This window comes from Bombina bombina, chromosome 4 (genome assembly GCF_027579735.1).
Source record: "Bombina bombina isolate aBomBom1 chromosome 4, aBomBom1.pri, whole genome shotgun sequence".
Lineage (NCBI taxonomy): Eukaryota > Metazoa > Chordata > Amphibia > Anura > Bombinatoridae > Bombina > Bombina bombina.
The window spans coordinates 60928159-60945121 of record NC_069502.1 but is presented as its reverse complement, the minus strand read 5'-3'; the positions used below and the strand labels follow the sequence as shown (position 1 = coordinate 60945121).

The 16963-nt window shown below is 35.5% G+C and overlaps 1 long non-coding RNA gene across 1 annotated transcript; it reads right to left on the bottom strand.

The window, feature by feature from the left end:
• Positions 1-15059: 15059 nt before the first annotated feature.
• LOC128655239 (uncharacterized) lies at positions 15060-16533 on the bottom strand. The gene is made up of 2 exons (XR_008401739.1): positions 16176-16533; positions 15060-16106 (listed from the first exon to the last, which is right to left on the bottom strand). It is a non-coding gene; the product is annotated as an uncharacterized LOC128655239 (long non-coding RNA).
• Positions 16534-16963: the final 430 nt, after the last annotated feature.

Genomic DNA, 16963 nt, shown 5'->3' with positions numbered 1-16963 from the left:
GTATAGTCCCAAACTTAACTCTATTAAGGTCTTTGAACTTCTGGTATGTGAATATGCATGGTTTATTTTTAAGTGTGTTCTACTCTCCTTTGCAGAGGCCTAAATGTGATGTTCAACTATGTTTCAACCTCTCCTCCCTCTACGTTTTTTAAAATGTATATTAACTACTACTATTACCAAAGCCTATAAGCGATTACACCAGATTTAAACATGATACACCGCTCATAACACAAGGATACAGACTCCAGCCATTTTAGTGTTAAATGAATTACTAAACCACAGTGTCCATACTAGTCTCCCTTCTTTACATCTCCAGAGGTAAAACTTAAGGGACATGCTGTACATATATCTTCCTAGAGATTAGAGAAAATCCTAGCACATTGGCCTCCATCTAAGTTTAATATTGTTACCATCTTGTAACTATAGCTCTGATAAATCTGGCTCTGCCCTCCCTCCCTCAATTTTTGTTTATTTGATAAACAAAGGAACGCAGATTCCAAAGATCCTTTCCCTTTAACTATAAAATTACATGTTTTACTATTAAGAAGCAAGTATTCATATTGACTATTCTAGGTGGATAGAGATCTTACGATACGTGAACAATACAATGACCAACTTAGATATTTTATTTCAGTTATTGAGAATATGCAAAGAGCGTGTGATAATATTGTGGTTCCTACTCTAGATTAATATGCTGCCACAGGGTAAAACCTGTGTCCATACTGAATAAGTATCCTCTGGTAGGGCCTCCTGTGGACTATCTCATAGAGCTCTTGGATCTGAGCCTGACTTTGAATTATTGTCCCGTTAAGAGATTGTTTTACCAACAGATCATGGGGATGGTGATGGGTTCAAATGTAGCCCCCATCGTTGGCCAACCTCTATATGTAGCACTATGAGTGTACAGTGATGAGGATCCATCAGAAAAAAGAGGTAGTATTCTATCGAAGGTACATCGATGACCTGTTCATTTTATGGACAGGGTCAGAACATGATCTGAAAGTAGGGTTCGAGACTCTGAACCAACTAGCCTGCTCAGTGAAACTTAAGATCAACTATCATCATGAATCGGTGGATTTCCTTGACTTGAGAATATACAAGGTCGGGAGGAAATTGGGGAGTACCCTGTTCTAGAAACCCACTGATTGAAATTCACTTTTGCATGCAACTAGTTGCCATCCTGGAGCACGATTGCAGGCCATCCCGCAAGCACAACTAACTAGAGTTATCAGGACCAACAGTAATATCAATAATCAAACCCAACAACTTGAAGCTATGAGCAATACATTCCTGGATAGAGGATACCATCCAAAAATTATCAATCGGGCAAGAGCAAAATGCATGGGTGATTGAGTCCTGCTCAGGGAAGAGGAGTCAAGTAACTCACGTATGACTTTCACTACTAAATATTCCCCTGATTAACGATTGGCTGGAAAAAGCCTGCATCAGCATTGGCATATTGTACAAGGCGATCCTACTCTGCCACTCTCCAAATTGGCCCCACCTCCTGTAGGTTACAAAAGGAACACTAATCTAAGGGATTTAATCATGAAGACCGACCCTATTCACGGTTATCTGGATACAACCTGGCTACAACCCAAGAAGATGGGTTGTTTTCAATGCATAGGGTACACGACTTGCAACTCCATGCTTCCGGGAGCCACGTTCAGACACCCACACAAAAACAAAAAATATACTATTGGCCATCGGTTGACCTGTACTACGAAATACGTTGTATATCTACTAAGTTGTTTTTGTGCCAAATTTTATGTGGGTAAAACCACTGATGATGCCCGTACAAGAATGGATAACCATAGATCAGCGATTATAGCTGCAATCAAGAACAAAAACAGCGAGCAACCTGTCACAAGACATTTTTTAGATGCTGGCCACAATCCAACGGACCTTCGGTTTGTCTTGATCGACCATGTGCCTCCTTTGAGACGTGGTGGTGATAGAAACAAGATCCTCCTTCAGATTGAAGCTAGATGGACATATTGTCTCAACACGATCCAACCACATGGACTTAATTCTGCTGGATTGGCATTGCTTCCTTTAATGAGAGCTCCCTTCAATGAGAATGCCCCTTACTGATCTATTTGTGAGAGCTCATGATCCATTGGTTGTGGTATTGGGCACCATCATTCTACCTAGACCAGTTACCCTTAATCCATGTCTATAAAGTCCCTCTAGAGTTTTCCACTTGGGTCCTTCCATTGGGCATTATGGACCAGTATTATGTATTTTTGTGGGAGTACAATTTTGTCTTATGTTTTGTTCTATATTCTGTCTTGCATTTTCTCTTCAATAGGCCCTCTAGTACAGAATATATTGGTACAGTTATCATCACCATTTGTATATTGGCAATTTCATTCTTTTTTGTTTTATTTCTATATTTATTTTAATTTTTATATTTAATTTAAATTTTATATGTATTTTTATATTTATTTTAAATTTTATTTTTATTATTTAGTTTATTTTATTCTACTTTTTTATTTTATTTATTATTATAATTTCTCATTATTTATATTCATTATTATTTATTTATTTTTCCTTGTTTTATTCATTTATTTTTCCTTTTTTTCCTTGTTTCCTTGTCTTGTTATTTTTCCTTGATTTATTTTTCCTTGTTTTGTTTTATTTTTTGTTTCTTTGTTTTACCGTTTATCCATCATATATCTCGTTCTATTCTATTCTTTCTTATTTTAATTTCTTTCATTTTTGTCTTTTTCTTTATCACTTTTATTTTTCTCAGCACGTATATTTTTCGCCAGTAGGCGTCAGTCTCAGAGATATTCCTTTCTTCTGTGCTATTGCTCTGTCTTTCTGCTCAGCCAGTGTTGTGCTCCCTGGCTCTATGACATCAGCCCTTGTTGTGCTGACAGTGCGTGTAAGATCGGACGCGCGTGTGACGTCAATACAGGAAGCCAGCTGTGTAAACAGAGCCAGCTGCTTGACTCTGTTTACACAGCTGGCTTCCTGTATTGACGTCACACGCGCGTCCGATCTTACACGCTCTTCCAGCATGAGAGCTCTCTGATGTATTTTAGCCTATTTTTTGGGGGTAAAGCTCCAGGTAATCTGCTTTTCTTAGTTTACACATCGGGCACCCTTGATGTGCTAGTGTGCATATGTTTCCGATTGTCCTGCATGAGTATTCAACTAATCTGTGTTGTACAGCTCAATTGTTTATCGGCCTATGTGTTTAACTCACTATCCATGTGCGAATGCGTTCTTAGGCTTGTTTTTAAATGTTTTTAAATGTCACTTTCTATATGTGACTTTTATGATGCAGCAATACTGCACATGTGCACTTTTTCCCTCTATTCTATTATGAGGATCTGATTATATTTTTGTCCACTTATTTTCCTCTGTTATGGCATGAGGATTTGATGACATATTTGTGTTTATTGATGTTGCTAGGACTACCATTTGGCGTTTTTTTTTTTGCTCTAATTAGGAGTGGGGTTTGTGTTCATTGGATGTGTGTTTTATAAATGTTTGTGTTTCACTGTCTGAGGAAGGGGATACGGTCCCCGAAACGTTACATTAAAGGCACGTTTTTTGCAAAATAACAGCGAGTGCAAGCCATCGTTTATTTCTATTTGTTTCCCGTTTGCAACCTGGCATGTTGGCTTGAAGTGAGAGTGCTCTCCATTTGCTAAACTGTATATATATATATATATATATATATATATATATATATATATATATATATATATATATATATATATATATATATATATATATATATATTTATGTGTTTATATATGTATTTACAGACATATATACACATATGAACACATAAATACATATGTATACATATATAGACAAGTAAGTGCATTGGATCCCATTGCAGTTAAAGGGACACTGTACACTAGATTTTTCTTTGCATACATGTTTTGTAGATGATACATTTATATAGCCCATCTTGGAGTGTTTTTTGCAACAATGTTTGGTTTTGCATATTTTTTTATAACATTTTGCTGATTTTCAGACTCCTAACCAAGCCCCATAGTATCAGATATACACGCACGTTTACAAACTACTGCTAGCTCCTGTTTGTGTAATCTGTATTTTTAAATGCAGGGAAGGGAGGAGTGTCTGCTTTTCCAGGCCCTTTCACTGGGTGTCCCAGTCTAACCTAACAGTGCTGAACTGAGAGCTAAGTAAGGCCTAGATTTAGAGTTTGGCGTTAGCCGTCAAAACCAGCGTTAGAGGCTCCTAACGCTGGTTTTGGGCTACCGCCGGTATTTGGAATCAGTCAGGAAAGGGTCTAACACTCACTTTCCAGCCGCGACTTTTCCATACCGCAGATCCCCCTACGCCATTTGCGTATCCTATCTTTTCAATGGGATCTTTCTAACGCCGGTATTTAGAGTCTTGGCTGAAGTGAGCGTTAGAAATCTAACGACAAAACTCCAGCCGCAGAAAAAAGTCAGTAGTTAAGAGCTTTCTGGGCTAACGCCGGTTCATAAAGCTCTTAACTACTGTGCTCTAAAGTACACTAACACCCATAAACTACCTATGTACCCCTAAACCGAGGTCCCCCCACATCGCCGCCACTATAATAAATATTTTTAACCCCTAATCTGCCGACCGCAAACCGCCGCAACCTACATTATCCCTATGTACCCCTAATCTGCTGCCCCTAACACCGCCGACACCTACATAATATTTATTAACCCCTAATCTGCTGCCCCCGCTATCGCTGACCCCTGCATATTTTTTTAACCCCTAATCTGCCGCTCCGTACACCGCCACAACCTACATTATACCTATGTACCTCTAATCTGCTGCCCCTAACACCGCCGACCCCTATATTATATTTATTAACCCCTAATCTGCCGCCCCCAACGGCGCCTCCACCTACCTACAATTATTAACCCCTAATCTGCCGACCGGACCACACCGCTACTATAATAAATGGATTAACCCCTAAAGCTAAGTCTAACCCTAACACTAACACCCCCCTAAGTTAAATATAATTTAAATCTAACGAAATAAATGAACTCTTATTAAATAAATTATTCCTATTTAAAGCTAAATACTTACCTGTAAAATAAACCCTAATATAGCTACAATATAAATTATAATTATATTGTAGCTAGTTTAGGATTAATATTTATTTTACAGGCAACTTTGTATTTATTTTAACCAGGTACAATAGCTATTAAATAGTTAATAACTATTTAATAGCTACCTAGTTAAAATAATTACAAAATTACCTGTAAAATAAATCCTAACCTAAGTTACAATTAAACCTAACACTACACTATCAATAAATTAATTAAATACAATACCTACAAATAACTACAATTAAATAAACTAACTAAAGTACAAAAAAATAAAAAAGAACTAAGTTACAAAAAATAAAAAAATATTTACAAACATTAGAAAAATATTACAACAATTTTAAACTAATTACATCTACTCTAAGCCCCCTAATAAAATAACAAAGACCCCCAAAATAAAAAAATGCCCTACCCTATTCTACATTTAAAAAGTTCAAAGCTCGTTTACCTTACCAGCCCTGAAAAGGGCCATTTGCGGGGCATGCCCCAAAGAATTCAGCTCTTTTGCCTGTAAAAAAAAACATACAATACCCCCCCCAACATTACAACCCACCACCCACATACCCCTAATCTAACCCAAACCCCCCTTAAATAAACCTAACACTAAGCCCCTGAAGATCTTCCTACCTTATCTTCACCATGCCAGGTTCACCGATCCGTCCTCCGAAGTCTTGATCCAAGCCTCCGAAGTCTTCATCCAAGCCCAAGCGGGGGCTGGCGATCCATAATCCGGCTGAAGTCTTCTATCAAGCAGCGGCTGAAGAGGTCCAGAAGAGGCTCCAAAGTCTTCATCCTATCCGGGAAGAAGAGGAGATCCGGACCGGCAACCATCTTGATCCAAGCGGCATCTTCTATCTTCATCCAATGACGAAAGGCTCCATCTTGAAGACCTCCGACGCGGATCCATCCTCTTCTTCCGACGTCCAACTCAAGAATGAAGGTTCCTTTAAGGGACGTCATCCAAGATGGCGTCCCTCGAATTCCGATTGGCTGATAGGATTCTATCAGCCAATCGGAATTAAGGTAGGAAAATTCTGATTGGCTGATGGAATCAGCCAATCAGATTCAAGTTCAATCCGATTGGATTAAAGGAACCTTCATTCTTGAGTTGGACGTCGGAAGAAGAGGATGGATCCGCGTCGGAGGTCTTCAAGATGGAGCCGTTCGTCATCGGATGAAGATAGAAGATGCCGCTTGGATCAAGATGGTTGCCGGTCCAGATCTCCTCTTCTTCCCGGATAGGATGAAGACTTTGGAGCTTCTTCTGGACCTCTTCAGCCGCCGCTTGATAGAAGACTTAAGCCGGATTATGGATCGCCAGCCCCCGCTTGGGCTTGGATGAAGACTTCGGAGGCTTGGATCAAGACTTCGGAGGACGGATCGGTGAACCTGGCATGGTGAAGATAAGGTAGGAAGATCTTCAGGGGCTTAGTGTTAGGTTTATTTAAGGGGGGTTTGGGTTAGATTAGGGGTATGTGGGTGGTGGGTTGTAATGTTGGGGGGGGGTATTGTATGTTTTTTTTTTACAGGCAAAAGAGCTGAATTCTTTGGGGCATGCCCCGCAAATGGCCCTTTTCAGGGCTGGTAAGGTAAAAGAGCTTTGAACTTTTTTAATGTAGAATAGGGTAGGGCATTTTTTTATTTTGGGGGTCTTTGTTATTTTATTAGGGGGCTTAGAGTAGGTGTAATTAGTTTAAAATTGTTGTAATATTTTTCTAATGTTTGTAAATATTTTTTTATTTTTTGTAACTTAGTTCTTTTTTATTTTTTGTACTTTAGTTAGTTTATTTAATTGTAGTTATTTGTAGGTATTGTATTTAATTAATTTATTGATAGTGTAGTGTTAGGTTTAATTGTAACTTAGGTTAGGATTTATTTTACAGGTAATTTTGTAATTATTTTAACTATTTTAGCTATTAAATAGTTCTTAACTATTTAATAGCTATTGTACCTGGTTAAAATAAATACAAAGTTGCCTGTAAAATAAATATTAATCCTAAAAAAGCTACAATATAATTATTCGTTATATTGTAGCTATATTAGGGTTTATTTTACAGGTAAGTATTTAGCTTTAAATAGGAATAATTTATTTAATAAGAGTTAATTTATTTCGTTAGATTAACATTATATTTAATTTAGGGGGGTGCTAGGGTTAGACTTAGCTTTAGGGGTTAATACATTTATTATAGTAGCGGCGAGATCCGGTCGGCAGATTAGGGGTTAATAATTGAAGTTAGGTGTCGGCGATGTTAGGGAGGGCAGATAAGGGGTTAATACTATTTCTTATAGGGTTATTGAGGCGGGAGTGAGGCGGATTAGGGGTTAATAACTTTATTATAGTAGCGGTGAGGTGCGGTCGGCAGATTAGGGGTTAATAAGTGTAGGTAGGTAGCGGCGACGTTGGGGGCGGTAGATTAGGGGTACATAGGGATAACGTAGGTTGCGGCGGTGTACGGAGCGGCAGATTAGGGGTTAATAATATAATGCAGGGGTCAGCGATAGCGGGGGCGGCAGATTAAGGGTTAATAAGTGTAAGGCTAGGGGTGTTTAGACTCGGGGTACATGTTAGGGTGTTAGGTGCAGACTTAGGAAGTGTTTCCCCATAGGAAACAATGGGGCCGCGTTAGGAGCTGAACGCTGCTTTTTTGCAGGTGTTAGGTTTTTTTTCAGCTCAAACTGCCCCATTGTTTCCTATGGGGGAATCGTGCACGAGCACGTTTTTGAAGCTGGCCGCGTCCGTAAGCACCGCTGGTATCGAGAGTTGCAGTTGCAGTAAATATGCTATACGCTCCTTTTTTGGAGCCTAACGCAGCCCTTCTGTGAACTCTAAATACCAGCAGTATTTAAAAGGTGCGGCCAGAAAAAAGCACGCATAGCTAACGCACCCCTTTGGCTGCAAAACTCTAAATCTAGGCGTAAGTTTTAAAAGGTTTTATACTGGATTTTTAGATCAGTATCTGTGCATATTCTTCATTATAGTAGTGTCTATTACATGCAATGTTTAGATTTATATTGTACCAAAATAACATCAAATATATGTAGTGATATGTATTTATGAATAAATAGAACATATACAATGTGAAAAACATTGGAATGTCAAATATTCATATTTTCATGTTGAGTTAGCGCAGTTTACGTTTAACTTGTAATACGAGCGTAACTCAAAGAGTGCAAAAGGCTTAATTCTAGTGCAGTTAACGCTTAAGCGGGAACATTAAATAGCGCTCCACTTAAAAAAACAACAGCTATTCTATTTGTAAAGGTGACCAAACGTAACGTATTGTGCATAAAACCATTATGGCAACAATACTTTTCATAAACCTTAAATACAGACAATTTTCCCCTTCTTCTGTTCATTATTTCCGGGTTTTGTTGCATGTACAAAATATTTACACCAGTTTGATCTGTTGGGTAATAACAGTTTAGCAACAGACTTCAGATGCCTTTTTGCAACTGCCAAAGAAAATAATAGCTGTCACTTTTTATCTAAGACTTGATTGTTTTATGTTTTATTGGCTTGTGACCTATAATATGATCTTTATTCTAATAACCTTTATCAGGCGATCTGTAACTAACATACTCCCTTATCTAGATATTCTCTTTAACAAAGGATACCAAGAAAACAAGGACATTTTGAAAATAGAAGTAAACTGGGAAGCTGTAAGATTGTATGCTCTGTCTTGATTAACAAAAGTTTAATTTTGACTTGCATGTAACTTTAAAGGGAACTGATTAACTAAATAATGCCTGGGATATCCATAAGGCTATGCTAAGAATCTTAGCTCACACTTCAGAAAGAATCCGAGGCAGATTCAGCTGGACTTTTGATCCTTTTCAACCAGCAAAATCCATGTTTCTATATTTCTGTACATCTATACTGCATTACATGAATCATTAATTTAACAACACATATTAAGGGGTCTGCCCGATGTTTCCTAAAAGTATAAATGTATCGAGTTCATAGGAAAGCCTTATGCTTACCCAAGGCATTAATTAGTATGTAATATAGCCTTATGTTTATCTCAGGCATTAATTAGTATGTAATATAGCCTTATGCTTATCCCAGGCATTAAATAGTATGTAATATAGCCTTATGCTTATCCCAGGCATTAATTAGTATGTAATGTAGCCTTATGTTTATCCCAGGCATTAAATAGTATGTAATATAGCCTTATGCTTATCCCAGGCATTAATTAGTATGTAATATAGCCTTATGCTTATCCCAGGCATTAATTAATATGTAAAATAACCTTATGCTTAACCCAGGCATTAATTAGTATATAATATAGCCTTATGCTTATCCCAGGCATTAATTAGTACGTAATATAGCCTTATGCTTATCCTAGACATTAATTAGTATGTAATATAACCTTATGCTTATTCCATGCATTAATTAGTATGTAATATAGCGTTATGCTTATCCCAGGCATTAATTAGTATGTAATGTAGCCTTATGCTTATATCAGGCATTAATAAGTATGTAATGTAACCTTATGCTTATCCCAGGCATTAAATAGTATGTATTATAGCCTTATGCTTATCCCAGGCATTAAATAGTATGTAATATAACCTTATGCTTATCCCATGCATTAATTAGTATGTAATATAGCGTTATGCTTATCCCAGGCATTAATTAGTATGTAATGTAGCCTTATGCTTATCCCAGGCATTAATTAGTATGTAACATAGCCTTATGCTTATCCCAGGCATTAATTAATATGTAATATAGCCTTACCCTTAGCCCAGGCATTTATTAATATGTAATATAGCCTTATGCTTATCCCAGGCAATAATTAGTATGTAATATAGCCTTATGTTTATCCCAGACATTAATTAGTACCTAATATAACCTTATGCTTATCCCATGCATTAATTAGTATGTAATGTAGCCTTATGCTTATCCCAGGCATTAATTAGTATGTAATATAACCTTATGCTTATCCAAGGCATAAAATAGTATGTAATATAGCCTTATGCTTAGCCCAGGCATTAATTTATATGTAATATAGCCTTATGCTTATCCCAGGCATTAATTAATATGTAATATAGCCTTATGCTTATCCCAGGCATGAATTAGTATGTAATATAGCATTATGCTTATCCCAGGCATTAATTAGTATGTAATATAGCCTTATGCTTATTCCAGACATTAATTAGTATGTAATGTAGCCTTATGTTTATCCCAGGCATTAATTAGTATGTATCCAAACACAAAGGAAAATTGATATTTAGAATACCAAGATTCCCAAAGTATGCACTTGCAGCACTCTGGGCCCTGAACTAAAGGACGGAATATCCTAACAGGATTTTAAAATATAACCTTTATTGTAGAAATTTAAAAAAAACAAATTGTTGGTTTATAACGCACACAATTAAAATGCACTCCAGTACCGAGATCAGTGTGGTAGGTAATTAGTAAGATCACTAAATATTAAGATTAGGCCTGTATAATATCACAGTTATAAGTGATCTCAAATGTAACCCATAATAATCGCTAGTTTAAATTCACTCAATGGCTTGCAGCAAACAAGCTAGAACAAAAATTATTATAATCAGGATAAATTATGATCTGAAAATCAGAAATAGTGTTATAAGCTTATACAGTTAAATACAAAGCTCAAAGATTATAAATAATATGTATATGTCTATTGGAATCGTTACTAAATGATATTAGTGTATCCAATGTAACTTTAGTTAATATACATATTAATGGTGAGCTGAGGATTATATCAAGTAGGCTTATGTTTCTGCCTGTATCTAAGCATCTATTAATTCAAAAAGTGTTCAGTGTGCCAGTCTTATAACAGTGATCAAATGCTACTGAACAGTAGCAATCACTCCGTCACTTTATAAACTGCTCTTGTATAAATAAGGACACAAAATATGTGTTAGCTTGTAGCAGTAGAGTCACTTTATTAAATGATAGAATATATTCTGTGTTAAAGCATATAAATAGGAACCCCAATTTTCTGCTACAATAAGTATAGCTCAAAGATGAGCAGTTTTCGATGCAGTATATGTGACTATAATTATAAATATTGATAGAATCAAAATATTAATTCACCATCCATTCAAGGATTAAATCCACTTATTGAAAAAAGTTAAACTCAACCTTGACTATATACAAGGTAATTCGACTGGTTTATCTATATGGTTGATGCCACGAATATAACAGAGTTTACTTTAACCAACACTAAATGTTTATTCAGTTCGTTTGGCCTTTTGATTCAATCACAACCTGCGTTTTGGGATTACGCTGAGTTTGGCGCAACCCGGGCCAATTTCGATTGGTATCTTACAGCTTGTTGGCACAGCTTCTATAAATGTATTGTAAATGTTATGGAGGTAATAGGTTTTTGAGACTTGTACTAGTTAAGAAATAAGAGTAACACTATAGACTAAGTCTGGCACAACCCAGGCTAGTTGTAAAATTATCCATGTATAGTGAATTGAACCTGCTTATGTTACTATTCATGAAAGGTTTAATACTCATATGGTCGGTAACTGATAGGTTCTATCACAGTTCTAGCTTAGCAATTGGCTAAATCTAACACAACCCAGGTGGTGTGTAAAAATAGGAATCACTCAATTAACAGCGCTATATGCACTCTGATTTTTAATATATATATTTTTTATATTAATGTTGTATATTCCGGAAATAGTCCAGTCATTTAATAATGTGTACAAAAATATATAAAAAAATATATTACTTATATTGTAATAGCACCAGATCTGGCACAACCCAGACTAACGTAGTATTGCTATATTGGTTAGCGCTGCTTATATTGTTGATACAATTTAAACTATGTCTGGCACAACCCAGATTAAATTAGTACTTGATAGTTCTCACAGCATCAATATGGCAAATGCTGCAGGTCTCAAGCAGTTTAACAGTCATACAGTATTTCTTACATTCATCTGACATACATTTATCTATGTATATAGAAGCTATGTTGACGGTTAGGCTAAGTCTGGCACAACCCAGGCTGTGTATTTTATAGTATTACCAGTTAAATGCTGCAGTAAATGATTCTAAGTGAATCAATATAGCCGATGCTGCGCTTCTCTGGTTGTTCAACATTCATACGTGACTCAAAAAATTTCGTCAAACAATACTATTGAATGGATTATTGTAGCCGTTAAATTAATTAGGCACAACCTAAGCTATTAGTAGATATTAAAGTTAGATGCTAGAATGGCAACTCGGTGTAACAATACAGATCATAGTTTGTTGTGAACAGTGTTCACTCATCTAGAGAGACCCTGATAGTCTGTGATCATGCTGAGTATTGAAAGTGAACTTAGCGGCACATAGATACAAGGTACTGGGCACTTAAAATTAACACAAAAGATAGAGTGTGAACTCGTTCAGCACTCTCCCCTGACGCGTTTCGCCTGATAGGGCTTTATCCATATAATCAGAATCAGTTACCGACCATATGAGTATTAAACCTTTCATGAATAGTAACATAAGCAGGTTCAATTCACTATACATGGATAATTTTACAACTAGCCTGGGTTGTGCCAGACATAGTCTATAGTGTTACTCTTATTTCTTAACTAGTACAAGTCTCAAAAACCTATTACCTCCATAACATTTACAATACATTTATAGAAGCTGTGCCAACAAGCTGTAAGATACCAATCGAAATTGGCCCGGGTTGCGCCAAACTCAGCGTAATCCCAAAACGCAGGTTGTGATTGAATCAAAAGGCCAAACGAACTGAATAAACATTTAGTGTTGGTTATAGTAAACTCTGTTATATTCGTGGCATCAACCATATAGATAAACCAGTCGAATTACCTTGTATATAGTCAAGGTTGAGTTTAACTTTTTTCAATAAGTGGATTTAATCCTTGAATGGATGGTGAATTAATATTTTGATTCTATCAATATTTATAATTATAGTCACATATACTGCATCGAAAACTGCTCATCTTTGAGCTATACTTATTGTAGCAGAAAATTGGGGTTCCTATTTATATGCTTTAACACAGAATATATTCTATCATTTAATAAAGTGACTCTACTGCTACAAGCTAACACATATTTTGTGTCCTTATTTATACAAGAGCAGTTTATAAAGTGACGGAGTGATTGCTACTGTTCAGTAGCATTTGATCACTGTTATAAGACTGGCACACTGAACACTTTTTGAATTAATAGATGCTTAGATACAGGCAGAAACATAAGCCTACTTGATATAATCCTCAGCTCACCATTAATATGTATATTAACTAAAGTTACATTGGATACACTAATATCATTTAGTAACGATTCCAATAGACATATACATATTATTTATAATCTTTGAGCTTTGTATTTAACTGTATAAGCTTATAACACTATTTCTGATTTTCAGATCATAATTTATCCTGATTATAATAATTTTTGTTCTAGCTTGTTTGCTGCAAGCCATTGAGTGAATTTAAACTAGCGATTATTATGGGTTACATTTGAGATCACTTATAACTGTGATATTATACAGGCCTAATCTTAATATTTAGTGATCTTACTAATTACCTACCACACTGATCTCGGTACTGGAGTGCATTTTAATTGTGTGCGTTATAAACCAACAATTTGGTTTTTTTAAATTTCTACAATAAAGGTTATATTTTAAAATCCTGTTGGGATATTCCGTCCTTTAGTTCAGGGCCCAGAGTGCTGCAAGTGCATACTTTGGGAATCTTGGTATTATAAATATCAATTTTCCTTTGTGTTTGGATTTATATTTATGCACAAGCACCATTTCCTCTAGATATTTATAGGTGATTAATATAGACCTTCCAACGTGTACACAACCATACTACCTGAGGAAAAGCCCGAGTAGTGCCACTGTTCATTTGGTGTGTTAGTATTAATTAGTATGTAATATAGCCTTATGCTTAACCCAGGGATTAATTAGTATGTAATATAACCACTTATCCCAGGCATTAATTCGTACGTAATATAGCCTTATGTTTATGTCAGGCATTAATTAGTGTGTAATATAGCCTTATGCTTATCCAGGCATTAATTAATATTTAATGTAGCCTTATGCTTATCCCAGGCATTAAATAGTATGTAATATAGCCTTATGTTTATCTCAGGCATTATTTAATATGTAATATAGCCTTATGCTTAACCCAGGCATTAATTAGTTCATAATATTGCCTTATGTTTATCCCATGCATTAATTAGTACGTAATATAGCCTTATGCTTATCCCAGGCATCATTTAGTATGTAATATAGCCTTATGCTTATCCCAGGCATTAATTAGTATGTTATATAGCCTTATGCTAATACCAGACATTAATTAGTATGTAATGCAGCCTTATGTTTATCCCAGGCATTAATTAGTATGTTATATAGCCTTATGCTTATTCCAGGCATTCCCCAACAGCGTTTGTCATTACCAACTTTTGTGGGTATTTATTCCATATATCAATCACCCTTTCTGTAAAGAAGTGCTTCCTCAAATTACTCCTGAATATACTACCCTTCAGCTTGAGATCATGACCCCTTGTTCTTGAATTTTTCTTTTTATGAAAAATACTCACAGCCTCAACTTTACTATGCCCGTAATATACTTAAAAGTTACTATTCTATCACTTCTTTCCCTTCTCTCCTCTAAGCTTTACATTGTTAGGTAATTGAGCCTTTCCTGGTACCATGGAATGTAACAATCTTTTATTGTAACATGAGGATCTAAGCTATGACAAAATGCAACTTTTCGGTTTTAATCACCCTTAATCATGGCATAGCAATAAACTCTTGTGTTTAAATTCACACCCATTTACCAACAAAAAACATATGTGCTAAACCATATACCACATACAAAGTCACTTATTCATTTTACACAGTGCCACCTAGTGGCTGCATATATAAAAACAAGTTGTACACATAACCATATATATAACTTCTATTTTTTTTGCACAAAATATTTTCTCACTAGGAATTTAATTTACGATTAAGAGTGAAGATAGAAAATTTAAAAATCTTTTTTTTTCCAAATTACCTTTATTGTTGAAATAGTACATAACAAACAGTGGAAAATACAATATGATTAGAGATGTTGCAAGTACATGTTGATCCTTATGGGTCTAATACAATTCTTAGCTATAATCAGGTTTACATATCAGTTGCCTACTGTGATGCCGAATAGTCCTCCCAGATACATTTCATATCGCTATAAAACTCCACTTGCTCAGACTGAACATAATGGTACCTCTCTAGATTTAATAGTTGTGTGATGTATTCCCTCCACCCTGCTATCGTGGGGACAGACAAGGTTTTCCATAATTGGGGATAAGTTGTTTTGCCCTGTTTATCATGATATATAATAATTTCAATCTCAGTTTACATTTTAGCATAGGGGGATAGTTAAAAAGCATCAACAATGGGTCCAATGCAATATTAAAAGATAAACATTTTTCCAATTCTCTCCTTATTTCCACCCAGTACTGTCTGGTGTATGGATAATAATTAGATGTATAAAGCGCCTAAAAAGGCTGAGGTGTTGAAAGGAATAGGAATCTCTGAATAGGATATATTAATCCTAAGAATACAAAAATGTAGTAAAATTTTGTTTAATACATTGTAGTGATAAAATAGTATAATGAGATAGTAATACAATAATACAATATAGACGAAACTCTCAAAAGTACAATTAAAATGAAGATTAAAAAGCTTGGATTAATATCAATTATGGATCCATAATATTTGAAAGGTGTAAGATTAATATTTATCGTGAGAAACAGTGTCCAATATAAAAGTGAAAGTGTCCAAAAGTCAAATAAAATGTCCAAATGTCAAATGAATCAAACAATAAATCCAAATTATGATGGTGTAGTGGAGTGAAAAATATAAAAATGAAAAAATTCCAAAAAATTAATAAAAATAAAAATGTGGTGAACAAAAAACAAACAGAAAAATTGTATACACAAAATTGATGAAAAATGGTAAAAAAAGCCAGAAATGTGTTCAATGTTCCTCCAATGTGATCCTAGTTGTGCTCTGTGTCCTTTTGGTTAAGATTCTGAATGTCCTATAAAAAAATTAAAAAACATAGTATAGAACGTACAAAAAGAATAGAAAGTATTAGAAATGTGCTTACCAACTGTCGACGCATTTCGGCCTATGCAAGGCCTTTTTCAAGACAATAAATTTGTGTGGCAACAGTGGCCTTATATACAGTAAGCAATAATGATGTGTTTGGGCGCCAAAACATCTCTTTTTGGACCGCCCACTTCCTGTTGAGGTGCATCATGGGTAAAAGCATTAAAATTATGAATAAAAAGTTAAAAATTAAGAATATCTTAATATCTTCACTAAAGTGTCTAATCAGAGACTATGTATAAAAGTAGCTAGAGGTTAACAATTATTATATCGGTTGTTATATCTAGTTTTTTATTTCAATGACGTCACTTCCAGTTTCGGCAATACCGGAAGTGAGCCTAACAAGAAGAAAAAGAAGTGAGTCTATACAGGGAGATCTGTATCATAGTAATTTGATAGCTTAGTGAGTTGTAGTCCGTTTTGGTATAATTCTATGTTCATGACTGTATGGTATATTAAAACTGCCTGTAATAGAATCATTTCAGGTTACGGCGAACCGGAAGTGCGAGTGTGACGTCACTTCCGGTTTCGGCAATATCGAGAGTGGGCCAAAAAAGAGTATATCTATACAGGAGGATATATATCATAGTAACTTGATGGCTTAGGTAATTATAGTCCGTTTTGTTGTAGTACTATATTTATATCTGTTAGGTATATAAACTTCTTGTGATAGAACCGTTTCAAGTTGCGGTGAACCGGAAGTGCAGTCGTGATGTCACTTCCAGTTTCGGCAATAGCAGAGGTACCAGGTGTAATGTACATACTTCTATATAAAAAAGAGAGGTA